At 44.6% G+C, this 27,212-nt stretch overlaps 3 long non-coding RNA genes across 3 annotated transcripts; 2 read left to right on the top strand and 1 right to left on the bottom strand.

Moving 5' to 3' along the window:
• Nucleotides 1–748: 748 nt before the first annotated feature.
• On the bottom strand, nucleotides 749–3,138 carry LOC133713346 (uncharacterized). Its single transcript, XR_009847939.1, has 4 exons — nucleotides 2,711–3,138; nucleotides 2,527–2,589; nucleotides 1,730–1,852; nucleotides 749–845 (listed from the first exon to the last, which is right to left on the bottom strand). It is a non-coding gene; the product is annotated as an uncharacterized LOC133713346 (long non-coding RNA).
• A 16,172-nt stretch (nucleotides 3,139–19,310) lies between these two features.
• Nucleotides 19,311–21,039, top strand: LOC133717376 (uncharacterized). Its single transcript, XR_009849584.1, has 2 exons — nucleotides 19,311–19,706; nucleotides 19,880–21,039. It is a non-coding gene; the product is annotated as an uncharacterized LOC133717376 (long non-coding RNA).
• A 4,937-nt stretch (nucleotides 21,040–25,976) lies between these two features.
• Nucleotides 25,977–27,212, top strand: LOC133714064 (uncharacterized). Its single transcript, XR_009848415.1, has 3 exons — nucleotides 25,977–26,579; nucleotides 26,671–26,854; nucleotides 26,926–27,212. It is a non-coding gene; the product is annotated as an uncharacterized LOC133714064 (long non-coding RNA).

Genomic DNA, 27,212 nt, shown 5'->3' on the forward strand with positions numbered 1-27,212 from the left:
TATTTTTTTTCACACTTGAGCTGTCAAGAAAAATGAAGTTGAATGAAGAAAAATTTTGTAGAGGTTTACCTGCGAACTGTTTTGTTTATCAGGGACTCTTTTTTGTCAGGAAGAGGATGGGCTAGTGTGAAAGTTGTTGTTTCATTTCCTGTTTGTGGCGTAAAGGTTTCCACGTCTAGATAGATGCCTTTGACTATGGAGCCATTTGCTTCATTGATTTTGATCTGGAATGTATGGATTTGGCCTTTTGTCTACTCTATCACTTGTGGAACTGTGTCTTGTGTTAGAGATGAGTTCTTGTTTATCAGGTCTCTACACATAATAAGAAGAAATAATTTAAAAGAAAGAAAAAAAAGAGAGCAATGAGTGAATGTAAAAGATGCGAAATAAAGTTGCATCAGCACTAACTTAATAGTAAAAAGGATGCAGTTTAGAAATCTTAAAATGCATTGACATATATTCAAACATACATTAGCAAATAAACTGTAACTAAATATTATAATCTATCACTTATAAATGGACTGTAGAAGCTTGTTGTTCTCAAAGACAAATTCTACATAAATTATCATGATCAATCGTATTGGTATTGCATTTGTTTCACAACTGCAAGAAGCTTGAGTGTATGTTATCCATCACATAGCTATCAATATATCTATCATTATCGGATACAATTTCAAAACTGGCAAAACAGATGCCAAATATCAAAACTTCAAAAGTCTAATAGTTTCTGGCAAAGATTCCTTTAACAGTGAAGACTTGCTTAGTGCCGTTCTTTAGTTTCATCAGTTTTAGCCCTCAAAGTTTGTTGCAGGAAATTGGGTATATAATTGTTCATCCTTCTCATCCTAGTTATATATAAAATATTGGAACCCTACATGAATGTCTTGGCATATAGATAATCAAGTATTAAGTATCAAGTATCAAGTGTTATGTATGAACCGTCAATGATAGAGAAACTAAGTTTGCAGAAGCTCATGTCCATGAAACTGATATAAATCAATATGAGCATAAATGAATACTTGTACAAATGTACCCATGTTCTCAAACAGAAGTTCCAAAAGGTCCTCGTGACATTAATTGTTGACATTTCTTTTACTTTACCAAATGATGCATAATCATAAAATCTAATGACCTGAGTATTGACGTAAACACATTTTTCCAACTTTGCAAGATAAACACATGGGCTAATAATATGTAAACGATCAGATCATAAGCCATCAGTTTAGCAATGAAGGAATTAATAGCTCCACACACCAAAACACAAATTCATTGAGTTAAAAAGAGACAAAGACGAAAGAAAGTGGAAATATTAGCATGGCTGGGTTCACTGGCTCTCACCTAATTCTTAATTACAATACCCTAAACACAGAACAATAATTTGAAACAATATTAATCACTGGTTAAACTGTTTCATTTCAGTTAAGATTTGGTTAGGAAGAAAACTAATGATTCTTTTGGTTGCTGCAATTGTGAAACACATGGTTTATACTTTTTGAATTTCAATGTTTCCAATAAAACAATAGCAGAAAAAGGTGAAAATTGAAGTGGAATGGGTAGGGAACAATCTCTACATACATTCATAATATAGAAGAATTTAGAACTGATCTTATCCAAGAATTTCACATAATTTAACTGTTAAAAAGCAGTCCAAATATACATTTAATTCAATTTGTAGTATGTAGTTCAATAGTGAAAACATAATACACTATGATTACACATAGCAACTTACCCAAATTCTAATTCACTCAAACAGCAAAGAAGCTGCTTCCTTTAAGCACAGACACACTAACCTCCAAAATCACAGTTCAAAGCATCAATACGAAGTCGAATTCCACTATAAATTTCTTTGCAACTGAAAATCAAACCATTTGCATTCAATTTTCTGTGAATTTAACTACTTTTACACAAAAGCTCGACCAAAAAACTTTTCTCTTTTGAATCCTAAGAAAGATAAAATATGCAATGACGAAAGTATTTTCCCATGTATTCATTCCATACAGGATAATGAAAACTAAAATCTTTCAACATTAGTGAAATAACCGTATGATTGATTCTATGATTGGCTGCCCAAAATCAGATTAAGAACCAGATCTCTTTCATTTGTTTTACTTTACTCTTTCTGTCTAACAGCGTTAAAAAAACCTGTTGTTCTTGCAATTATTCAAAAGCTAGAACAGAGGCTACACAAAAAAAACGAAATTTCATATATGAACTATGATCTTCGATTAACAAAACAAAGAAACAATAAAAGGTTTTGTCTTGAAAGATTATAAAAGCTGATAAATCAGTTACTACAACTGAAAACATGAAATCAAAAAGTGAATTAAAGGTAATCACTTTGGGTATATGAACAAAAGATGAACAACTATGATATTCATCTTGATTTTGTTTGAAATCACTCAAATCAGTAAGACAATAACAGGAAGACAGTAAGCAAATATTCATACAACTCTTCTCAGTTACCAATCATTCATTATTCATAGTATCATACACAAGAACTGAATACCCAGAAAGGCAGCAACTTACCAAGCTTGAAGAATTCGAAATCGAACCAGAAATCGAACCAAACTTGAGGATGTCTATGCTTTGCTGCAAATTGAACACATGAAATTGAAAACCCAGAAAGCAAGAGACCGATTGATTGAAGAATGAAGCTTGAAGAGTGAAAAAAAGAAACCGAGAAACCCAGACTTGAAGATTGAAGACTTACCAAACTTACTTTACCCAAACTTCTATACCCAAAACTTCCATACCCAAACTTGCTTTGCCGGAATCGCAGGAGGATGAGAGTGTGTGTGAGCTTGAGAGGGTGAAAGGGATTGAGGGTGGATTGAGGGACTGAGGTTCATGAGAGTGAGATCGAGCGTGCGAGGGAGAGATTGGCTGAGAGTCAGAGGCGGCAAAACGAGCCCGAGTTTTTAGATCTAGGGTTGGTTCTTTTTTTCTTTCAGCTAAGGGAAAGGTCCTAGCAAAAGGAGCCCGAGTTTTTCTTTTTTAGCCAAGGGAGGGATCAAATACTTTACAATATTATTAGCAAATTAGCTGTCAGTTTCCCGTTTACTCAGACGACATATGAATGTAGTCCTAATTTTCCACTTGTTTCCCATTTACTCAGACGACATATGAATGGTGTCCTAAATTTCCACTTTTTCATGCAAATTTATCAGTTCTTTCAGACGACAGATGTTAATGTCTAAAAGTCCGGCGGTAGCTGGACCTTTGTTAACGCTGATCCGGTGGGCGGATCGATACTTGTGATGTTCTCAAAGTCTTCGCTACCTGTCAAGTAAAATACAAAGGGCGTCAGAGGGAGACCGCGTTGGGCGGTCTTCAACTCTCCGATGCCTAAGTTAGTCAATGTATTTATGTTGACAAAGTAACAGTAGGTAAGTATTGAATGCGTAATTAATGAGGATAGAGGAGAGAACATTTTATAGGTGAGGAGGAGGCTGACCTCCTCCTTGTTTTCGATGTGGGACTGATGTGCTTCAGTTCCCAGCTCTGGGAGCTACTGATGCCATTTTGGCACGGCGCGTGGCGGCGCGTCGGCGGTGACCTGGGGGTGATCCGACGCTGTGGTTGTAGCCCGCCTGGCGGTGTGTCTGCATGTCATTCCTTTGGTTGGAATTAGTACCTTTGGCGGTACAATGAGCGTGGCCCATTATAGCTAATTATGCTTGCAAATGTACATGTATGTACAAGTCCCCCAAGTCCCCAGTCAAGGAGGGCAATCTTGGTCGGGGAGTTGCTCGGCGGTTTGAAGCGTTTTGTTCCGCTATACTTGCAAGAGCATAATTAGCGTCAGTGCGTTGTCAACCATGGATTTTGTGAGCAAACGCTTTATACCCTTTCGGGTGGGCCCCTGCTAGGCCCCCCAGGGAGTCCCCCACTCCCCGGCTAAGATAGACCTCCGGATGGTCGGCTAATTGTTTGTTGAGGGGGAGCTGCACGGAGCAGAGGGTGTTGGGTAGCGAACCCTGTAAGACCTCGGAAATTTGTTATTAATTCCTAAATGTTTCCTGGGATTAATAAAGTGTTCGTTTGTACGATTTCGTGGTTCGAGGGTGGAGTGGAATTATTTTCGGACGAATAATTATTCGAAGTGCACGTTTTAGGGGGTTCACAAAGGTTGACTTTTTATACGTTTAGATTCTGTGAGATCTTCCTTCACGAAAGTCGTAGAGCGCGTCGATACAAGTTCGTGGACATGTGGAACGCGAAAATCGGAGTTCGTATGAAGAAGTTATGGCCGTCGGAAAACGTTTCCATTTTGGTATATATGGGATTTTTCCGAAAATTAATCAGAAAATCTGAAGTTTTCATTTTGGGAAACTTTTCTCTCTCTTCGGTCCCGAGCTCAGTTTCGCCTTCTCACCTTCGCCGGCCGATTTCTTCCTCTTCCGGCCACCTTTTGCTTCGATTCCAAAGGGAATCCTGCTCTCCTCAGTCCCATCTACACGTCTATGGTGGTGATTCGTCGTGGGAAGCACTGTAGATGACGCTACAAGGGCGGGAAGTTTGGCGGCGGCGATGCTTCGAACCCAGATCGGAGATCACTTTTCCGGCCACCATAGCCGGTGATTCTTGAGGGCTTTTGCAGCCCATTGGACGTTGATGCTTCCCTCCAAGCGGCTTGCAACGATTCAAAGTGTGGAGGTCGAATTTTGAAGATTGTGATTCTAGGGTTCATCGGTTTTCAAAACTTGCGAGGTAAATTCCGGCCAAATGGCTTTGATTCTGACTTTGTGCTAGTTATGAATGTTTTAATTGGAGTTGAGATGAAGAACTTTGATGTTGGAAGTTTTGTCAAATTTTGACTTTGGTTTGGTGGCGGTGCCGCCACTGTGGTGGTGGTTTCCGGCGGCTTCCGGCCACCTCTGGGGCAGTTTCTGCTCCTCAGTGCGATCTACTCGTCGATACGAGCATTTCGATGTATAGTTTGTAATTTTTGGAAATCGTATGAGCATGTTATGAATTTTCCAAGTTTTAGGGTTTTCGGTTCGATCGGTTTTCTATCCGTGAGGATTCGGCCGTCCGATCGACTTGTAGTTTTGTTGTGTTGATCGTATAAGTATTCCGGAGACCTCGGGTGGTCTCGGATGAAGTTTTGCCTCGATTGGCGTTACTTTTGGATGGTTGGATCGATTCGGGAGTTCGGAAATTAATTGTTTTTAGTGTTTCGGATACTTAATCGAGGTTGTATTTTATTAGGTGTTTGCCGAAGTTGTTTAGACGGATTTTTATGCTTGTGTATCTCATATGGTGTGTGAAGACGCAGCAGGATATGGAGGTGAGTAAATCTCACGGTGTTTCGGTTGATAAATTAGTTATGTTTAATTTAGTAGATTTAATTGTTAGCATGAAAAATCATTTTCGAAACAAATTATTTGTTTTAAAATATATGAACTTGATCGACAACGGTTCATGGGTAAGTATAACAATGTTTTGATATAAAATGATTTTCGAGAGGATTATTTATAAAACTATAGTTGGTATTAGTGGTCATTCCTGCTTGAATGACTACGTATATATATATTTACGTGGAATATATATATATATATATATATATATATGGATGGAGTGGCGTTGTGATATGTATATGTTTGATGATTATATTGTTGAAAGAGTGATTTGGAGTTGTGATGTGACAATTGTGAGTCGGTAGGTTACAGGGGTAACCTGGGTTTTGCTCTGAGGGCCGAAAGGTTTGAAGTCCGAAGGTTACAGTGGTAAACCTGGGTGTAATGATATCGGGATACCAAGCCTTTGGCCGGGTTATTGGTTACGATACAGTTAGAGCTCTAGTCTGTCTGCAATTGTACTTCTTGGGGGATAACTTTGTGTTATGGCACTCAAGGGTACATGTTTGTAAAAGAGAGTTCGGGTGGGTTCTTTCTTTTATTGTCCAAGAAGGACTTGATTTTCATATTATGGGTGAGTTGTGTTAATATGATTTATTTGGAGTCGATGGGTGAACATCGACTATCGACTTTAGTTTGGAATTGATGGGTGATTATTGACTTTAGTGTGAGTTGTTTGACTTCTTCATTTATTTTCTTTTTTACTTCTAATTGTTGAATTTTATGTAATCTCCTGAACTAAGTTATATGCAGAGATTACTGTCTTTTGAATTGTTTGTTTTAATGTAATCTCCTGAACTAAATTTTATGCAGGGATTACTATGGTTTCTTTGTTTGATTTTTAAGTAATCTCCTGAACTAAGTTTCTATGCAGGGATTTCTATGAATTCTTTTGTTTGTTTTCATGTGATCTCCTGAACTAAATTTTATGCAGGGATTACTGATTTTGCTTAATTCTTATTGTGGGTACAGTTGTGGGTTGTGATCTGTAGTGATTGGAAAATGAATTGAGAGACAGAGCATGTGGGTTTTTAGTTGGGTTGAATTATTGAGCATGTTCTTGATTAATTTGAACTTGATGTTTGATTTTATTTTGTGGAATTAAATGTTGTTGCTTTAATTATCTCACGAATTGAGAAATTATAAGCATGAGTGACGTGAGTCATTTTAATTGAGTTTACTCATACGGGCTGAAAGGCTTACCGGGTTTGTTGTTTACATTCCCGGTGCACTATTCTATGGTGTAGGGGTTATTGTGCAGGTTTGAATATCGAGTGATCATTATCAAAGCTGAGGTGTACGTTCGATGGCGTGGACGTGGAAGAGTGCTCTTAGTTTTAAGTCTTTCGCTGGGTAGTGAGTTGTGGTGGGTGTGTTTACTTATTGAATTGTCATTCAGTTTGATTTGTAAACTATCTGTAATGGAATATGTGACTCTAAAGAACGAGTCGGTATTGACATTGTGAGTTTAGTTTGTTTGTTGCTTAGTTCAAATGAAAAATTTTCTATATGTATTTTCTTTTGTTTGTTCTCGCGTTTCGGATTTGAATTTAATTATTCAAAATTCGGGGCGTGACAAACCCAATCTTAGTACCCGAGTGACGGGGGTCAACGTGCCTGATCAGGGCCGTCGTAGACTGTTGACAAGTCCCCGTGTCCCGTAGGGACCGTCTGACCGTAACGCCGCGTGGCGGTCGTTGTCAGAGTGAGGCGTGGCCTCGGGATCCACCGCTGGCGGATATCCCCCCGCTGACTGCAGCAGGAAGCAGCGTCCAGTAGACGTGCCTGGCGGTACTTCATTGAGCGATATTGCACTGAACAAAGCACGCAACTTGCAAGATGAAAAGGGGGTCCGCCAGATGTGTGTGGCGGAAGACGCCCCGCTTGCAGGGTGGCAAGGGAGAAGTGCCGCTGGCGGGGTTTCGCTCAGCGGAGACTTCGTCTCTTGGAAGATGACAAGGGAGAAGTTCCGCTGGCGGGGTTTCGCTCAGCGGAGACTTCGTCTCTTGGAAGATGACAAGGGAGAAGTTCCGCTGGCGGGGTTTCGCTCAGCGGAGACTTCATCTCTTGGAAGATGACAAGGGAGAAGTTCCGCTGGCGGGGTTTCTCTCAGCGGAGACTTCGTCTCTTGGGAGATGACAAGGGAGAAGTTCCGCTGGCGGGGTTTCGCTCAGCGGAGACTTCGTCTCTTGGAAGATGACAAGGGAGAAGTTCCGCTGGCGGGGTTTTGCTCAGCGGAGACTTCGGACGGTTGGGGAAGTCATCCCCAGTGGTTACTTCTACGAGACGCTTCGTTTGGTGGTGGTTGACACGTGTCCAACCCGTAGAGGGTTAGCGTGAGGAGGTTTGTCTCCTAAGCCTGGCCACCTTCTCGCCATAAATGATAGTAATTATGGATTCCGTAACCGAGGCGACGCCTCGGTTAATCCGGAGAGTAAGTGGAGGTCTGCGACACGTGTACGGCTGTTGTGTTATGTCGTTTTTGAGCGGACGGCTGAGAACGCGCTGATGTTGACATAAAGAGGGGGGGGGGGGGGGAAACTCAGCGAGATTTGACACTTTGGTAAAAGCTTCAAACTCACAGTCGTCGTCTTCTCGCTCTGTTCGTCCGAGACTGAAGAAAGAGGTTGCCGGAGCTTTGAGATACAGTTCCCGGAGAAACGACGATCTCACTCCCCTAAGATTGCTGCGCACCATCACATCGTAGGCTTCACCCCCGAGGTTGGTATCTGAATTCCCCTTTCCCTGTTTCATTGAATCTGCTATTTTTCTGGGTTTTGTTGTTTTTGGGTTTGGGAGGGTTTCTGTTCTTTGGCGTGTTCTGAGGTGCGAAGTGAGATTTGGGGGGGAGGCGTTGGGTTATGGTGATTGGCAGAGAGTTGACGTTTAGGGATTTGCTAGATGGTCGAATCTGGGTTGAGTGTGCTTGTTCTTATTTTGGCATTTTCTGGGTAAATTGTTCTTGATGTTCTTGGTTAGAACTGATGTAAGAATAGGATAGATCTGTGTTTGTGCTAACTAGTGTGGGTTTTAGGGTTTGGGATGGCTAACGTCATAGAGATTTCGAGCAGTGAGGATTCCGGGTCTGACGTGTCGTTCAGCGCGGCGGATAGGATATTTATTGACTCGTTGCGTCCGTCTGCCCATGCAGGAACCTCACTGCCAGAACCGCTAGAGGTTGAGCCGCTACAGACCATACCTTGGGAAGTAGCAATGGGTCGTGGTCCACGTCCAGAGAGCTCTAGGGCGGGTGAGGCCGCTGCTGCCAAAGCTAGGCGTGACGAGCGTTTAGCGAGCAATAGCGCTGCCAGCGGCTCCGCTGGGGAAGAAGAAACAGCGGTGGAGAATGCTGAGTCAGCGTGGTTCCTCCAGGATGGCACCGCCGTTGACGAGGCAGGAGGGCGGATGAATGCCGCCGCCGTCACTCGACTGAAGAAGACGTTCCGGTTGCCGGGCTCGGTGAAGCTGCGCCCGCCGTCGGTGGATGAGAAAGCGTCGATTCTCCCAGAGGGATTTGCGGCGGCACATGAGGCGATATTCCGCCAAGGAGTGACACTCCCGCTGGTGCCCAATCTCCAAATCTTGGTGTGCGAGTTTGGCCTTACTTTTGGTCAGATTTGCCCCAACATGTGGCGGTTGATGTTGGCGATGAACTCACTGTGGCTGTTGTCCGGGTGCGAGGGGCCTACTGTGGCGGAAGTGCTTCACTTCTACGAGTTGGTCTACGTGAAGCGCCAGGGTTGTAGAGGGCAAGTGAACCTGAGCCGCCGCCAGGGAGCGCCCAAGCTGATCGAGAATCTAAGGGATTCAATGTCCTACTGGCGGGGGACCTTCTGCGTCGCCACAGATGGGTGGGAGTATCAGGCTGGGGCGAATGAGGAAGGGCTGACGTTTAGGATTAAGTCGGAGTTCCAACCTATTCGAGGTTGGTAACCAGTTTCCGCTGTATGTAGCTGGCGGGTGCCTGTATTTTGCAAATGTGCTTTTACTAATAGATTTGTGTTTGTGCAGCGGGATTGCGGTACAACTTAACGCGCGAGGAGGAGTGTCGCGTAGCACGGATCAGAGGTTGTTGGCGGAACCGCAACCTGCTGGACTTCCGACTTCTGACTGGTTGGGAGTTGCTAGTCGAGCAGAAATTAACTCGCTCCGTTGGTAAGAAATTTCCGCCTTACTGCTCTTTTTTTTGTAATAACTAGCCCACTGACTGGTTTATTGTTTTTTTTTTTTAGAAACGCCGCCAGGTAACAAATCGAGCCGCGACGCTTTCGAAAAAGCAATGGACCGCGCGGAGATTGATAACTTCCTGGAGACAATGTATGCCGAGGGGTTGGCGGCCCAGAAGACCGTAGTGAACCCCGAGACACTGGCGCTGAGCCAGTCGGAGGTTCCGGTGGTGTTGTAGATGCCGCTCCACTCTCACCTTGGCGACGACGGCCTGCCCGTCGTTCAGGCGGGGGTCCCCGTAGCAGGCGGCAAAAAGGGGGCCGCAACAGCGGCTGCTGCAAAGGAAAGGGTACCCGCCAACAGGCGTGGTTCCCAGAAAGAAAAGCCGGTGCAGCCGGCAGGGACTGTCACCGCCCCAAGGGAGGAACCGCCGCTGAGGGTGACGAGGGCCGCTGGCGGGAACACAAGGGTGCTTGAGAGGAAGCGCCGGCAGGTAGACTCCCCCGACGAGGAAGAGGGGGAGGACGTGGAGATTGTCGGGGGCCGGCAGCAGAAGAAGGCCCGTCAAGCCCCACTCAAAGCTGCTGTGGTGGAAGGGGAGGCGCCCGCCGCCAGTGACCTGGACTCATTCGCCGCCTACGCGGAGTTTATGACAGATGGCGAGAGGGAGTTCCTCTTCCATCTGTGCGAAAGGCTAGGGTTTGGCGGCCTAGCGGGGATCTCGCGCCCAACCGCGATTGACCAATCGCCCTACAGCTCGGCGTTTGGTCAGATTTTAGCTGGCCTCCACGACATGTTTGAGGCGGCAAAGAAGCAGCCTCTGGTCGAAGGGGAGCTGAGGGAGGAGATTCAAAGCCTCCAGAGGGAGCTGCCGGAGGCGAGGGAGAAGCTGGCGGATACAGAAAGGCGGCTGGTCAAGGCGGAATGTGACTTTGCCGACGTCCGTGGTAAGCTCAATGTGGCCATCGAGCGGGACTTGGAGAGGAATGATCGCGTCTCCAAGTTGGAGGAGGACATCGCCCTGCTGAAGGAGCGGATAGCCGCTAAGGACAAGAAACTTATTATTGTGCAGCGGGAGTCCGCCACCGGGGCGACGGAGCTGAAGTGGCTGGAAGGCCAGGTCACCCGCCTGAGGGCTGAAGGGAAAACTGCCGCGGCCGTCGCTGTTGAAGCATTCAAGCAGTCGGCGGAGTACGCGAAGGCGATGACCGAGTCCGCGAAGGCTGGGGCCTTGGCAAACATAGAAATGCTGAAGCGGAAGGGCGCCATCGACTTCGTCAAAGCGTCACAGCCCGATGCGCCGCCGGCCAAAAGTGCCCCGCCGGAGAAAGAGGTCGTGCCTGCCCCAGCGGGAGGTGCCCGCTCAAGCAGTGGGGAAAGCGGCGCACATCCGACGGAAGGGTCCCAGCAGACTCCCAATCCCACCCGTCGGAGGTGTCGCGTGCTGGATTCCTGGCGGCGCACACCCGGGCGGACGGCACCATAGAGACCCCAAGTCCGACAGCCCGAGGGTCCGATCAAACGAGTCGAGCGATCGTGCCGCCGCCTGTTGAAGCAGAAGATGCCGAAGGCAACCCCTGAAGCCAGCTGGGACCGCAATAGATTCTTTTTTTTTTTTTTTTTTTTTGTGTAGCCGCTGAGGCATAATAACTTGTAACAAATATTTTGAAATGGCATGAAATTTTCGAAGTTGTGTTTGCTATGATGTGTTTGCGCCGCTAGTGCTTTGACTTGTATTTTTCTTTTGTTAATCAATGAAACATTAAAGGAATTAAGATTGGTCCAAGTGCACCACGTAGCGGACGTAGTCCGCTGACGATTGCTGGCGTGGCCAGTTGCCCTCAGTGCTAGACTTGGTAACAATGGTTTGAATAATTCCTCGTTTCATTGATAGCTGACTGATCAGCGTGTACAAAAGTGGGGTAGTACCCGTTGGGTAGCTTCCTTTAGCTAAATATTGAACAAAAATTTAGCTAAGTCAAGATGCTCCTGGGTAGCGGCATGACTATTTGTAGTAATACCGAAGGTCTTCGGTATTCCAAGGGTGGGTCGACGTGACGCCATCCTTGTCCATTAAGTAGAAGGTGCCTGGGCTAACGACTTCCACAATTTTGTATGGACCTTCCCAAGTTGGGCGAAGTTTTGTTGGCGGTGGAATTACTTCCTTCATTACCCAGTCCCCCAATTGGAGGTTCCGGGCCTTGACTCTGGCGTTGTAGAAACGCGATACCCGTTGTTTGTTTTGCAAGTTGTGCAAATGGGCCTTGTGTCTTTTTTCTTCTAGGAGGTCCCTGTCCAGGTTGACGCCGTCGCTGTTGGTCTCTGGGCAGTAGCCTTCGACCCTAGCGGTAGGCTGAGTTACTTCAACAGGTAGGACAGCCTCTGTTCCGAACATCATACAAAAGGGTGTTTCGCCGGTGGCGGAAGTTGAAGTTGTCCGGATAGCCCATAGAACTTCTGGCAGCTTCTCCGCCCATAAACCCTTGGCGTCGTCGAGCTTCTTTTTTAGCAGCTTCTTGATTATCTTGTTTGCTGCTTCGACCTGGCCGTTGGTTTGGGGATGGGCGACAGATGCAAAACTCAACTTGGTGCCAAGGTTGGCGGTAAAGGAGATGAGTTCCTTGTTGTTGAACTGTGTGCCATTGTCTGTAATGATTGTATGTGGGACACCATAGCGGCAATAGATGTTCTTCCAAAGGAAGTGAATTACCTTGGCGGTAGTTATTGCCGTGAGTGGCTCCGCCTCTATCCACTTGCTGTTGTAATCGATGGCAACAATAATGTACTTGAATTGGCCCTTGGCGGTTTGGAATTTTCCCATCAAATCGAGGCCCCACGTGGAGTGAATCCATGGGCCGATGATAATTGACAGCGGCTCTGCCGGTGCATGTGGGAGATCTGCAAACTGCTGGCATTTGTGGCAAGACCTCGAAATCCGCCGGGCGTCATCACCAAGTGTGGGCCAGAAGTAGCCCTGTCGCATTGTGCGGTTGGCCAAGGATCTGGCGCCTGAGTGGTTTCCACATTCTCCGCCATGGATTTCCGTTAGGACGACATTTCCCTCCTCTGGGGTTAGGCAGCGGAGGTTAGGATGGGTGAATCCTTGGCGGTAGAGCTTGTCATTCTGGATGTTGTAGCGGGTTGCTCGTCGCTTGAGCTGTCTCGCCTGGACCTTATCCTCTGGCAATGTGTCGTTGCGCTTGTATGCAATGATCTCATCCATCCAGCTGGGACTAACCTCAATGCTGAAGATCTCCGCCAGGGTTTTTGTGATACTCGGCCTGTCAAGGCACTCCACTCTTGTGTCCGCTGGACTTTGATGTGGTTGGGCGGTTGCCAATCTCGCCAGTGAATCAGCCCTAGCGTTCTTTTCCCTGGGGATTTGTGTGATGGTGTGAAATTTGAACTTTTTGAGCAGCGTTTTGACGTACCCCAAATATGCCGCTAACTGCTGGTCCTTGGCTTGGAAGCTGTCGTTGACCTGGTTAACGACTAATTGAGAGTCGCTGAATATGTTGACGCTGTCAGCCCCTGAGTCAATGGCGAGGAGCAAGCCGGCAATGAGGGCCTCGTACTCCGCCATGTTGTTTGAAGCTTTGAAGTTGAATTTCAACGCGTACTCCGCGTTTAGTCCCCCGGGTCCTGTTAAGATGATTCCGGCGCCGCTGGCGGAGCCGTCCACATGCAGGTTCCAATCTGACTGTGGGGGAGTTGCTTCCTCAGCGGTTACCATTTCTGCTCCGGGCCCTGGCTCGGTACCGGGTTCAGGCTGACGCTCGGTGAGTTCAGCGATGAAGTCCGCCACTGCCTGGCCCTTCATGGCGGTTCTTGGCTTGTATTCTATATCAAACTCGCTGAGCTCAATGGCCCACTTGCTGAGGCGCCCTGAGTGTTCGGGGTTCTGCATTACTTGCCTCAGCGATTGATTGGTTAGCACATGGATGGTGTGAGCCTGGAAGTATTGGCGGAGGCGTCTGGCGGCAACGATGAGTGCGAAGGCTAGTTGCTCCAAAGGAGGATACCTTGTTTCTGCTCCGTTCATGCCTCTGCCGGCGTAGAACACTGGGAGCTCGTCTTGGCCTTCCCGCCGGACAATGGCGCAGCTCACCGCCGACACCGAGACCGCTAGGTAGATGAACAGTGTCTCTCCTTATACGGGGACAAAAAGGAGAGGGACTGCTGCTAGGTATTCCTTCAGGCCCTGGAACGCCGCCTGACACTCTGGGTTCCAGTTGATGACTTTCTTGTGAGTCGTTTTAAGGAGCTTGAAAAATGGGGCACACTTATCAGTGAGTCTGGAGATGAATCGAGAGAGGGCGGTTAACTTGCCCTGGAGGCATTGGACGTGCACCTTATACTCAGGATCCGCCAGGTCAAGGATGGCCTGCACCTTGTCTGGGTTAGCCTCGATGCCCCGCTCGCTGACTATGTAACCCAGAAATTTGCTGGCGGTGACCCCAAAGAAACATTTTTCTGGGTTGAGGTGCATACCATAGGCCAGTAGAATGGTTACTATGATCTTGAGGTTGGCCACATGTCCGCTGGCCTTTATGCTCTTAACTAGCATGTCGTCCACGTAGACCTCGATGATTTTTCCCAGATGCTCAGCGAACATGGCGTTCATCAGCCATTGATAAGTTGCACCGGCGTTCTTCAGACCGAAAGGCATGACATTGTAGCAGTAAAGGCCTTTGTCGGTGGTGAAGGTGGTGCATTCTTGGTCGCCGGGATGCATCTTGATCTAATTATATCCGGAGAAAGCGTCCATCATGCTGAGGAGCTCATGTCCGGCGGTTGCATCGACCAGCTGATCGATACGAGGTAGCGGGAAACTATCCTTTGGGCATGCCTTGTTGAGATTTTTGAAGTCGACGCACATCCGCCATTTGCCGCTGGGCTTCTTGACCATTACCAAATTGGAGATCCACTGGGGATAGATGACCTGGCGGATGAATCCAATGCCCTGGAGCTTGGCAACCTCTTCTCCAATTGCCTGGTACTTTTCCTCATCAAAGGCCCTCCGCTTCTGCTTGATGGGATAAAAGGAAGGTTTGATGGTCAGCTTGTGAGTTATAATTTCAGGGGAGATACCTGGCATGTCAGCGTAGGACCAGGCAAAGACGGCGGCGTTATCACGCAGGAACTGAGTGAGCTCCGCCGCTACCTCTGGGTCAAGCTGGGTGCCTATGCAGACCGTCCGCTCAGGGTGCTCGTCTGAGATTGAGATGACTTTCAACGACGTCTCCGGGTTGACCGGTTCCTTCTTTACATACTTCTTCTCCTCATCTCTAGGATCCTCAAAGATGTTTGGTGGCGGTGCCTGATTACCCACCGTCATGATTTCATGGCGGCGTGTCGACCGCGCCACGGTCGTTGAATAGCACTCTCGAGCCAACTGCTGACTTCCTCTCACACAGCCCGTGCCGTTGGGTGTGGGGAACTTCATGAGAAGCATGTATCCGGTGATGATGCACTTGAGCTTGTTTAGCGCTGGCCGTCCAATGATGGCGTTGTACGAACTGAAACAATCAACAATAATGAATTCCGTATGTACCTCCGCCATGCATGGGCTAGCGCCGATAACCAGTCGCATGTAATCCAACCCCAGCGGTTGTGTGACGTCGCCGGAGAAGCTGAGCAATGGTTCGTGGTCCTGGAGCAGTTTCTTGTTCCTCTTGAGGTGATTGTAGCAGCCGTTGAAGATGACGTTGACAGCGGATCCGCTGTCCACCAAGATTCTCCCTACTGAGAATTTGCCAAGGATGGCGTCGACCAAGAATGGGTCGTCATGCGGTAGATGCACTCCGCGCTCCTCCTCCGAGAAGGTAATAGGTTCCCAACCTGATTTCGGGAGCTTGGCGAACCTCTCGTAGCGGATGTTGCAGACCTCCTTTGGGTGATTGGCGCGCGCATAGCGCTTTCTGGCCCTGTGAGACATGCTGGTGATTGGAGCGCCGCCATCGATGGTGTTGATGCGGCCCAAGGTCTCAACGTTGGCTATTACTGGTGGTGGTTGGCGTACCTTAAACTGCTCCAGCTTGCCGTCACGGTACAGGGTCTCAATGGCCGTATTGAGAGCATTGCAGCTATTGGTATTGTGGCCGCTGTCCTCGTGGTATTTGCACCACTTGTCGGTGTTCCTGGGTTTGCCCGTCTTTGGGTACTTTGGAGGGGGTGGCGGTGGGATCTGATCCTTGCATTGATTGTAGATGTCTTCATATGAGGCCGTGAGGACCGTGAACACTGCGTACCGCTGCGAGGACTCTCTGCCTGTTTGTTGCGGTTATCCCCATGGGTTGGGCGGTTGCCCTTGTTGTAATTCTGGTCTTTCTGCCGCTTGTTCTGGTGGTGGCCCTGCTGTCATTCCCTCTTCTTGTCAGTTGGTGGTGTTGAAGGGGTCTTGTTAGCGGTTTCCTGATGACTGGGGGATGGCCGTGATGATTTAGTTGGAGTTGCTGGTGGCGGTGGGGTTTCTCCATATGTAATGAATTCCGCCTGGGCGTGAATGACCGCCTCACTCATGATGTGGTCGTACGCCGCATTTGGGTGATTGTAGTTGAGGTGATAGAGGAATGGCCCCTTGAGAAGTCCCTGCTTGAAGGCCGCCGATGCCATTGTTTTGTCTAGGTCACGGCACTGAGACGCTGCCGCTCGCCACCTTGTGACGAAGGCCTTCAGTGATTCATCCTCCCCCTGCTTGACGCTAAACAGCTGACTTGTGTTGTGATGCCCGACGGATAATAAGATGAACCGGGAGAGGAAAGCGTGTGACAGCGCATGGAATGAGCTGACAGACCCCGGTGGACACTCAAATAACCAGTTCATTGCCTCGCCATCCAGCGTTTCGCTGAACAAGTGGCACAAGGTGGTGTCGTCGAATCCCTTGTTGTTGGTGACTTTCTTGAAGGTGTCTATGTGAACGAAGGGATCAGACATTCCGCCGTAATGCGACATCTTTGAGGTTTTTGCAGACGCTGGTCTGATAGCTTGCAGAATCGCAGCGGTGAAGGGCCCAGGTCTGGAAGCGAAAAGTGGATTCTGAGTTGGCGCTGGGGCGCCCAACTCCGCCCGGATCAGCCTCTGCTCCAGCTGGCATCCTTTCCAATATCTGGGCGGTCGCATCACCGGCGGAGTCGGCCTGAGTACTCCGCTGGACCTGGCGCAGGCGGATTGCCTTCAGTCCTTGCCCTAGCCTCCGAGCGGTTGGTATGCGGCAGTGATTCCTCCTCCTGCTCCATCATTAGTTGGGGGATGGGTGGTGGTCCCATTCCCAACAATTCAGGTGGGTCCAGCGGTACCTGCATCTGTATGACCGGCCCTGGTAACAATGTGCCAGTGACTGGTCTACTACGCCTGGTGCTACGTGACTGCTCGCTCTGTGCTGGGCGGGCGGTGGCCTCCAGCGTCCTTTTTAGTTCCTCAAAACGTGCCATGAGCGTAGCCACCTGTCTTTGGGCCTCAGCCTTTTCCTTGCGCTCCTCCTCACGTTCTCTGTTTGCCTTATGAAGATCCGCCAGTGCTATCTCGTACATAGCGACGAGATCCTGGCCCGGCGGGCGGCTGCTGCTTGGATTTTCCTCACCACCGGGGTTGGCCGGGGTTGTGAATAGTGTGCGGTTAACGCCTACCGCTGGGTCGGAGGGCTGGGGAATGGCGGACTGGCCCGCCTGTTCCTCAGCGTTTCCTCTGCTACCGTTAGTCATGGTGGATGTGGTGGGATGACCTTTTGTTCAAGGATTCCCACAAACGGCGCCAATGTTAATGTCTAAAAGTCCGGCGGTAGCTCGACCTTTGTTAACGCTGATCCGGTGGGCGGATCGATACTTGTGATGTTCTCAAAGTCTCCGCTACCTGTCCAGTAAAATACAAAGGGCGTCAGAGGGAGACCGTGTTGGGCGGTCTTCAACTCTCTGATGCCTAAGTTAGTCAATGTATTTATGTTGACAAAGTAACAGTAGGTAAGTATTGAATGCGTAATTAATGAGGAGAGAGGAGAGAACCTTTTATAGGTGAGGAGGAGGCTGACCTCCTCCTTGTTTTCGATGTGGGACTGATGTGCTTCAGTTCCCAGCTCTGGGAGCTACTGATGCCATTTTGGCACGGCGCGTGGCGGCGCGTCGGCGGTGACCTGGGGGTGATCCGACGCTGTGGTTGTAGCCCGCCTGGCGGTGTGTCTGCATGTCATTCCTTTAGTTGGAATTAGTACCTTTGGCGGTACAATGAGCGTGGCCCATTATAGCTAATTATGCTTGCAAATGTACATGTATGTACAACAGATATCTGTCGTCTTAATTTTCTAACTTACTAAAAAGTGAAATAGTATGGATTCTCATGCTATTCAGACTACAGAATTAATTTATATGTCGTCTAAAGAAGTTTAAAAGATTCAGACAACAGAAAACAAAAATTCTATCGTCTGAAATGTGTCGTCTGAAGACATTATTGGCATAGTGTCTACATCAGATTATACTCTTGACAGCTTTGAGGATCCAGATTTCATTTTGGGACAGTTGGTGGCATCAAGTCCTGATTATGGACAAATTTTGGAAGATATCAAGGTTAGGGCACTTTGTAACAACAGTTTCAAGTTTGAAGGCGAAATAGATCCACTTCAAGCTAGCATTAAAACACAACTGCTAGCAATTGGTGTCCTCCTTCCACAGGTGACAAAAAGTTTCAATATATTTTGATTTTTATGCTTTAAAATACATACGTCAGCTACCAAATATTCATATTCTCATTTTTTTTTGTTGGTTAGGGCTGTTATGGAACAAATTCCAAATATGATTTTCCTTCTTGATAGAAATAGAAAAAATTAGTTTTTCCTACAAGGAGTTTTTTTTTTTCTCTTTTATTTCTCTAGCAACAACAAATTCTCTAATATAGTTATTTCAACAGCAAGAACCAAGTATGGAGATCAAAATTCTTGGACAGATGAAATCAAAACATGAAAGGAAAGTAATAACTCAAAAGAAGAAAGTTTTGGATTCAAACAAGAAATTGAATGAAATGAAAATGAATAGGCCAAACTGAAGTGGTACAAGAAAGACTCCAAACAGAAGAACATTGGATACAATGACACGTACAAAAAGCAGGGGAATACGAGTGATATTATTATACAAGGAGCGGTTCCAAAGAGGACGTCCGCACTGTTGCTAAAGTGTGGACGTCGACGCAACAGCCTCGATCAAGCTTCGGCGGCGCGACGCCGCTTGTCGGACGGAGGCCAGGGGTAGGACGGACATGTCTGTAGTCGGGTGGAGTCGCCGGCAACTAGTTGCAGCTCTGCCCAGAAAGTTGCAGTTACAGGTCGAGTCGCTGCCCAGAACCTGCAACCTCGACCTCCTCCCACCTCGATCGCTACCCAGAACCGTCTGGGATGCCTCCGGCCTCCGTCCGCCAAGCCACGAGCCGCCTGGAACGACACTGCTGCGTCGCCACTGCTGGTCGCTGGCCACTCCACCCGACTGCAGACCGGTCTGTCCGACAAGCAGCGCCGCGCCGTTGAAGCTTGATCGACGCTATTGCGTCGACGTCCGCACTGTTGCTAAAGTGCGGACGTCCTCTTTGGAACCACTCCGTACATTATACTATATATTAAAGGAGGGAGTGTGATTCACTGTTCATCATCGGCTTAGTAACAGTACCGGCTCGAGCCGAGCCGATGATTGAAATTACAATTTTTTCCTTTTTTTTGTAATAATTTACAGCCTTTCCATCTGCCCTAAATATAAAAATTCATCTCCAGTTTGCGACCAATTTTATTCTTTCCATTTCTCTCGCTCAGTCGCTCTCCTTACTCTCCTCGCTTTGAATTGTACGGAGCTTTCAAATTTCAATTGGTTTTTGGAGAAAGCTCAGAAGCTACAAGCTACAACTTGAAGGCACCAATTAAACAACATAGTTTGCAATTCAGCGATTAGATTTCAATTGATGGGAAGTTGTAAACCTAATCGAGAAGAGAAGGAAGAAGATGTATGTGGGTAATTGGGTTTTAATCTGAGAAAGAAGAAGATGAATTTAGGTAATCGGTTTGCAATTCCTTTTCTTTCTCTTTTTACCTCAGTTACGTTTAATCGATTGAATCGGATGGTTGGTTTTTGTGGTATTGTGGTTTAATTTGCAATGCTTTTTCACGTCTTCAGATATCCTAGAATGGTGCTCTAATTGATTTCCCAGGTTTCAAACTCTGTGCATGTATAAGTTTTTGTGCGGTTTTGGGTTTTTTTTTTTTCCTTTCTTTTTTCCAAATCTCGGTTGACTCAGGTTTGAGGCTTATTTGAATGAGTTGTTGATAGTCATAATTTGGCTCAATCACAACTAATTCTTCAATATGGTCTGAGGTATTGCAGCTACTAGCCGAGGATTAAAGCAGAAAGTGGAATTGAAGGTCAGCATAATTTCAATAAATGTTGACAGTCCTTAACAAGATGCTTTGAAGGTTATTCATGAACTCAGTTCAGTTTTCTTTTTCCATCATGGATAAGTCCTGGTATGTAATTAAAAAGATGAACTTTCTTCTTCAAAACTTCTTTTCTGTTGGGTGCATGCTTCGATCTGCTAAGAAAGAAAGCTATAGTAAATGTAAGAGGAAAGAGGAAATCTTATAATTAACTTTCCAGCTTTTAGTGCTTTGTTTTTGGTTTGAATTTCTATCTAATGAAGAAGGGAAAAGGTACTTTGCCTGGTCTTGATTCCCTTCGTGGCCATCTAAGGACTTGGTGGCTTTAGCTCACAACTTGATTCATCTCCAGCGGCCTCTTTTAGACCTAAGTGGATATATGTGAAACTATAAGCTATTAATTTTAATTTTGTTGTGATTCGATTCAAGGCAAATGCCACACCAGACTTTGCAGAACAAATTGAAAAATTCTGAAAATTCCATCATTATACTCGAAATAGTGGATTTAGCTCTAGCTAATTGTTACTGTATAGTTTGTGCATTTGAATGGGAAATAATCAATCCTTGAGTCTTTTCTTCTCTTTGGTAACTAAATTTTCAGATTCATTTCATTAGCTTGGATGAAAAGAAGTTTGGTGTCAAAGTTTGATCTATGGAATTGGTGGAAGTTGATAGAATGCTTCTGTGATTTCATTTTTTGTTATTGTATGGACTTAGTGGCTTTAGCTCACAGCCTCACAACTTCATCCATCTCTAGCAGCCTTTTTCATTAAAACTTTAACCTTTTAATTTTCCTTTCGTTGTGATTCAAGTCAAGGTAAATGCAGTGCCAGACTGTGTTGTTTTTAATGTAAAAACTGAGCGGATATTGTTTTTGCTTTGGCTTTGCTTTGGATATAGGTATAACAGCCACTGGAGCAAGGATTGGAGCATAAGCTAAATGCTTGACCTCTTTATGATATTCTTACTGTAGTCTGTAAAAACAACATTTCAGCTATAGAAATAACATTTCTGCTGTAGATGTTTTTGCGCTCTTTTGTTCCTGTAAGTTGGTAATCGTTATTTGTTGAGCCTCAAAATTGAGAAGAAAGAAGTTTCTGTTAATTCTTTTGTTTCAGAGTCCTATACTAAGTGGTGGGTTTCACTCTGACTCCGGCATATCGATTATTAGAGGATTATATGTGCTATACAATAGATATCGTGCATCAGTTAATACGTAGGAATGACCTTTTTTCTTTTCATCACAATAACCTTTCCTGATTCATGGCATGACTTGGTCCAAGAAAAATAATTTTTGTCTCTGTTCAGTAATGTTTTGGGTGATACGCCCAAAGTAGACGCTCAACTTAACCCTGCAATGATGTAGTCGTCAGTAGTAAAGAATAAGCAAGGATCGTTCGATGCCAGAGATTGAGGGTAACTATATTAATCACACAAAAGAAAACAAAACTAAACTAAACTAACACATAAAAAAGAATACCAAAATCTGAACTAAACCAAAGAAAACGTCAAACACTAGAAAAGAAGAAAGAAAGATGGAGGGTCAGAGACGGGATAGAAGAGGGCACTGCAATCCTAAAAACGAAACTGATTTGGGGGTTTTTGGTTTTTAACGAAAAATAAAAAGAAAACAAAGAAAGCAATTTGAGATTTTTGGGTTTTGGGTTTTGAAAATATATGGATGAAGCTGTTAGGAACTCGGAAATCCACCACCAAAACATGCTTGAGACAAATTTATCATCCTGGTTTCAATTACTAAGTCGTGAAAAAGGTTTCAATCAATAACAAACCATGAACGCATGCATAAGTTCTTATTACTTCCCTAGATTACTTGAGCAAGATGAACGCACCATTACCATGCCTTTATAATAAACAATCAAGGTATAGAACGCTATCCTATCAACAATTTATCCTAAGCATTAATCACATGTGGAAGTTTGATCGAAACAAGAATCCAATACTAGTGTGGAACGCCTACCTAGCATGCAATCCTTTTTATTTGGTTTCACCTATTGTCCTATAGGTTTTACTACCATTGAAATAAGCATTATTAACCGTTTAGGAGATTAAAATACCTATTTCTAGCCCCACTCACATGATCATAATATTTTATGTGCGCATTCATAAAATATAAACATGCAAGAGTTATCTGTAAACCAAAACCAAATAAACAATTTCACAACAAAGCAATCACGAAACTAGGAATCAAAATATTGTCAAAAACATATTTTAGGGGCTTAAAACCTCGCCCCTAACAAAAGTGAATGAGCCACACATTGTCTTAAAATTCACAACTAAAAACATATGAGTTTGATTTACAAGAAAGTAAAAACCGTAAAGGGAAGAAGATGAGAGCCACAAATTCACTTTTAGGTAGCCTTGGATGCAAGAACTTCCTTCAAAATGATACACAGCAAAGCTTGATGAAGATGGATGATGGTGTGCACGGTTTTTGCTTCTTGAAGTTGAGGAATTTAAGACTTTGTGAACTAGGGTTTTTTAGGGCAGAAGATGGCGCTGTAGATGGGTCCTTTTTTTTACGTTTGCAGATGCTCTATATGTTTGAGGAACACAGCCCAAGTTTCCTTTTCCAATTCTGCTTTAAAAACCTTCCCTAGTTGCTTGAGGATTTCTTCTAATTGGTGCACAATTAAATGATTTTCAAGCCTTAGTAATCTTCCCAAAATCTTGAAGAATCATTATAGGACTCTCCTTCATATTTGCATCATCAATAACCTTCCAAAAATGCCCAAGAAATCTGTCCAAAGAAGAGTCTCGGCCAAAATACCCTGTTTTGACTAGGATTCAATTTCTGTCTCTAAAGCTTCCTTCTTGGACAAGGAACGCCTTTCTCTCGCCACTTTTCTGGATGTTTCTTGACTCCTACGTGTTCTATGACATCATATCACTGGAAAAACTCCAAGTAAATAGCCGGAAAAGATCTCCCAAAAAGTTTCGTGAAAAGCTGACAGTTTCTGCCTTATCGGGAAGCCTGCTTTGACTTTGATTTCCTTCTGCCTCGTCGAAGATTTTTATCAGTTCTTTGGCTATTGTCCGAGTATAACATCTTGTCTTCAAGGATAGCTGGCCCTTTCTACAAAGTTGCAGTTGGAAGAATGCACGAATTGCTCCTCAAAACCGTTCCCAGAAAGCTGATTCTGAAACTGCAGTTTTCTGCTTTGCAGCAACTATTTTGCACAATGATTTCTGTGGACTTCCCTTGTAATTTCTGGCCAAATAGTTGATCAATTATGGTCCTATGCATTAGTACTTCATGATCCATGGCTTTGTTGCTCTCTTTAGGCTCTTATTTCTCTTGAACTACTTCACGAACTACCTAAAAAGAAAACAAAGTTAAAACTGACTTTTTAAAGGAAATAGCTAAGTAAAGTGTAAAGGATTGAACATTATATTTGTCGCATTTTATGCTCCTATGATTGGGACAGTAATATTTTCCATTGATCTCATTAACATCTAGAGAACCATATCTATATCTACCTACTTGTGGTGCATTGATTAATTTCACTTTATCTGAGATATTGGTTTAATAGTTGTTTGATCTATTCAGCCACTTAAAAGTGATATCTGTCTGTTAGAGCAAGTCCAGCGGTCCTCTCTTGACCGGCTGCCAGGTAAGAAATCCCACGTGTTGACCGGGCATGGAGAAAAAGCAGCATCCACCGGCCCAAATATAGCTGGGCAAGGTTTGCCTTTCCCTGCCCCAAGTCAAAAAAATGGGCAAGCCAATGACATTTTTCTTGCCCAAGCAAGGCAGGCTGCCAGCTCGGCTCGCCCTTGAACGTGGCTGACGTCATATGGTGACGCGCAGAGAGAGACGCAGAAGAGGCACAGCGTGAAGAGCACGGACGAATGGGGGAGCGCCATGTGGCTGACGCGTCTGCTTCCGTTTTTTGTCGCGTAGCGACAATGAATGTTGCATTGTGGGCGCACATGGCTCACACCCGTTGGCTAGTTTGGGAATTTGAACCCAACGGTCAACACATTTGGACCGTGGATTGAATAGTAAAATCAGATCTGACGGCTAGGGAATTAATATGAATGTAATATAGCCAACGGTAAGAAACAGGCAGAAAAAAATTTGTAAAAAATTCTAAAAAACATACAAAAAATTTCTCTATAAATACCTATAATTTTTTCTAACATCTCACACCCAAAATACTAGAGTTCATAGTTACACCTTCCTCCTCTTCATATAGCTCTCATCATCCATTTTTTTCATTATCCACTATGGCTGAACAAAGGGGAAACACACTTCCAGTGCCCGGACAAGAGGGAGATCAAAGTGAAGATACCCAAGATAAAAGGAGATGGACGGATGAGAAAGATGTTCAATTGTGCAAGTCTTGGAAAGTTGTAAGCCAATGTCCGGCTGTGGGCACAAATCAGAAAAAAAACGACTTATGGTTGCGCATGAAGCGACACTTTGACGCAAATTGGCCCAAGAGCCGATCAACCCAATCTTTGCAGGGAAGGTGGAAAATTTTGAAGGTTGAACTCTTTGAGTGGCAATGTGCATTAAGGCAAGCGAAAAATTGGTACAAGAGCGGTTCGAATGCGGTTGATGAGGTATGTATTTGTTGATAAATCATTTAATTTGTTTATATATTATAGTAAAATATCACATGATAAATAATGTAGTAATTATAATATCGTTTTAATTGTAGTAATTGCTTTTTGTTACAATTAAGATAATTAGTTGATAAATAATGATGTAATTGCAACGATGTTTATATTTGTACGTATTGATTTTTGTTGTAAAACGGTAAAAATACATTCTTATTAAAATTATGACCTTTATATTTTTTGATAAATCATTTAATTTGTTGATACATTATAGTAAAATATGTCTTGATAAATAATGTAGTAATTATAATATCGTTTTAATTGTAGTAATTTTTTGGGACAATGATAAAAGAGGTCATTTTAAAGTGCCTTATTATAATTCAGGGACCACAAATGTCTCCATAATAATTAAGGTCACATATTAACAACGTACCACTGGAGTTAAACTTAATTACCAAAGTTGCCACTGATAACTCTCCCTCCCTCCCTCCCGTTGCCCATGCCCGTCTGAACCCTGATCTATTCGGAGTCTCGACCCTTATAAAAATATCTCTCTCTAAGATCGGAGCCTGCCATGTCTGATGAGGAGCACCACTTTGAGTTGCCGACGCCAGAGCCTCCAAGACCTCTCCTTAGCATTTCATAGTTTGATTGAATGGAACGGGAGGGATTCGATTCCCTCCAAACGGTGTGTTTCTTCAGCTCCAATCTCTTTCTCATATCTGAATTCCTCGATTCTTTTGTACCGCTCATCTTCGTCGCCAATCATCTTCTCTATTATTGTTTTTCTTTTGTGTTAATTGAGATCTAGATGCAGCGCAATCCGATCTGCATAGGTTTTGTTTTAGATTCAAAATTTATTCAATTTTGGGACTTGTAATATGGAATCACTAGGCCAATAACATCAATATACAACACTTTTTACACAACGAATTTTTTTTTTCTGTTGTGTGATGAAGGAAAGTGAATCATACAACACATTTAAGAAACTTTCGTCGTATAAGGTCGTTAAAATTCAAAAGTTCTTAGTTAGAAACTCATTGCACAATACTTATAAGAAAGGTATGTTGTGTGAATGGAAAAAAAATAAGAGGCACATTTCCCTCCTATTTCTGCTCAAACTTCCCTCCTCTATAGTACAACAGTCTATTTGTATCTGTTGTATGAGTGTAGCTTGCAAAATGTCATACAACAGTTTTTTACTTTGTGTTGTCCAAATGAGGAGGATATATTGGGAAGGTTTAGATGTATCCCAGAATGACATTCATTTCCCCCAAAGCGAACAAATTTTGATTGAAATGTAGGTTACATATATGTACTCCTACAACGTAATTACTTATTTGTGTTGTCTGAATGAAAAACGCCTATGCCTAGCGCCAAAAGTGATACTTTGATTGCACATAAGCGGGAATTTTCCCTCTTTGCTCCCTCATCTCAATTTTAATATGTAAATAATCAGACAACATAACTTGATTTATGTGTTGTCTGAGTCACGGACACAAAATAAAAGAACCAAATGCGCGCCTTTGACAAATTAATTAGGGCTAGCTAGCTACCTTCTCTATTATGAGATTCTCTCACTCCCACTTAAAGCTGTTTCAACACTTTGACAAAAACTCTCCCTTTTCTTCGTGCCAGCACCCAAACTCTCCCTCTTCAGAATTTCATTCGAGCCAAACAACCATCACTCACCCAATACTGAAATTGGTCTCTTTGAATCACCCAATACTAAAGGGAAATCTTGGATTGGGAATCCGGGTCTTCAATTTCGAAACCCAATTAGGTCATTCTCTCTTTCTCGCTCGTCTTCTCCGGCACGACACCAACAACTTGTCTTCTTCCCTATAACAATCATCATTTCTCACTTCCTGTCTCAACTCTCACCTTCTTCACCTCTACAACACAACGGAGGAGAGAGAAAGCACGCAGATGAGAAAGAATTCGAGGAGAGAGAAAACAGATCTGGGATTTCTCTCTCCTCCATTGCTAACGATGCTGGGTATGGGTAGAGCTCCTAGTAGCGGAACCTCTCTTTTCAATCATCAAGTTCTCTCTTGACCTCGCTGGTAACCTCTCTTTTCAATCTGTTTATTTTCGAATCTTTAAATCTGTGGGTTATTCTCTGGTTTTAAAGAAAGTGATTTAAATGGTTATTAGCATCGCCGCAGTGGCAGTGGGAAAACGCCACCGCCTGCGCCGTCGCCTGATTCGCCACCGTCGCCGCTATGCATCCCCTCGACGTTGTGTGCACCAGGTTTCAAGTTAATGAGGTCGAATCTTCAATCTTCTGACTTGCAATAACACTGGGACGCTATCTTCACCATTGCTCGATATATTGGAGGTAAAGTTAAATCCGTGCTTCACCTCCTGGGTTTTTGATGATTTACTGCTTCATATTTCTTTCTGTTACAGGGACTGAGAGGATCTATGCCTCTATGGAGGCTTCTCTCCTGCTGTGATCGGTTCTACTCTATGGAGGTTTATATTTCTTCATGTTTGAGAGCCCCAGTATGTTCTTGATTCTCTAACCTTTTCATTTCCCTTTTCTTGAATTAGGATTTTTATTATATGAGTCTTTTTCTTTTTGGTGGTTTCTTGAGATCTCTGTTTGTTAAATGTTAGATTAGTAATTGTGCTCTTGAATATAAAGAATTTGTTGGAGAGAGAAAGGGAAAGACGTTTGTGACTCTTGATATTGA

Source organism: Rosa rugosa, chromosome 6 (assembly GCF_958449725.1).
Source record: "Rosa rugosa chromosome 6, drRosRugo1.1, whole genome shotgun sequence".
Lineage (NCBI taxonomy): Eukaryota > Viridiplantae > Streptophyta > Magnoliopsida > Rosales > Rosaceae > Rosa > Rosa rugosa.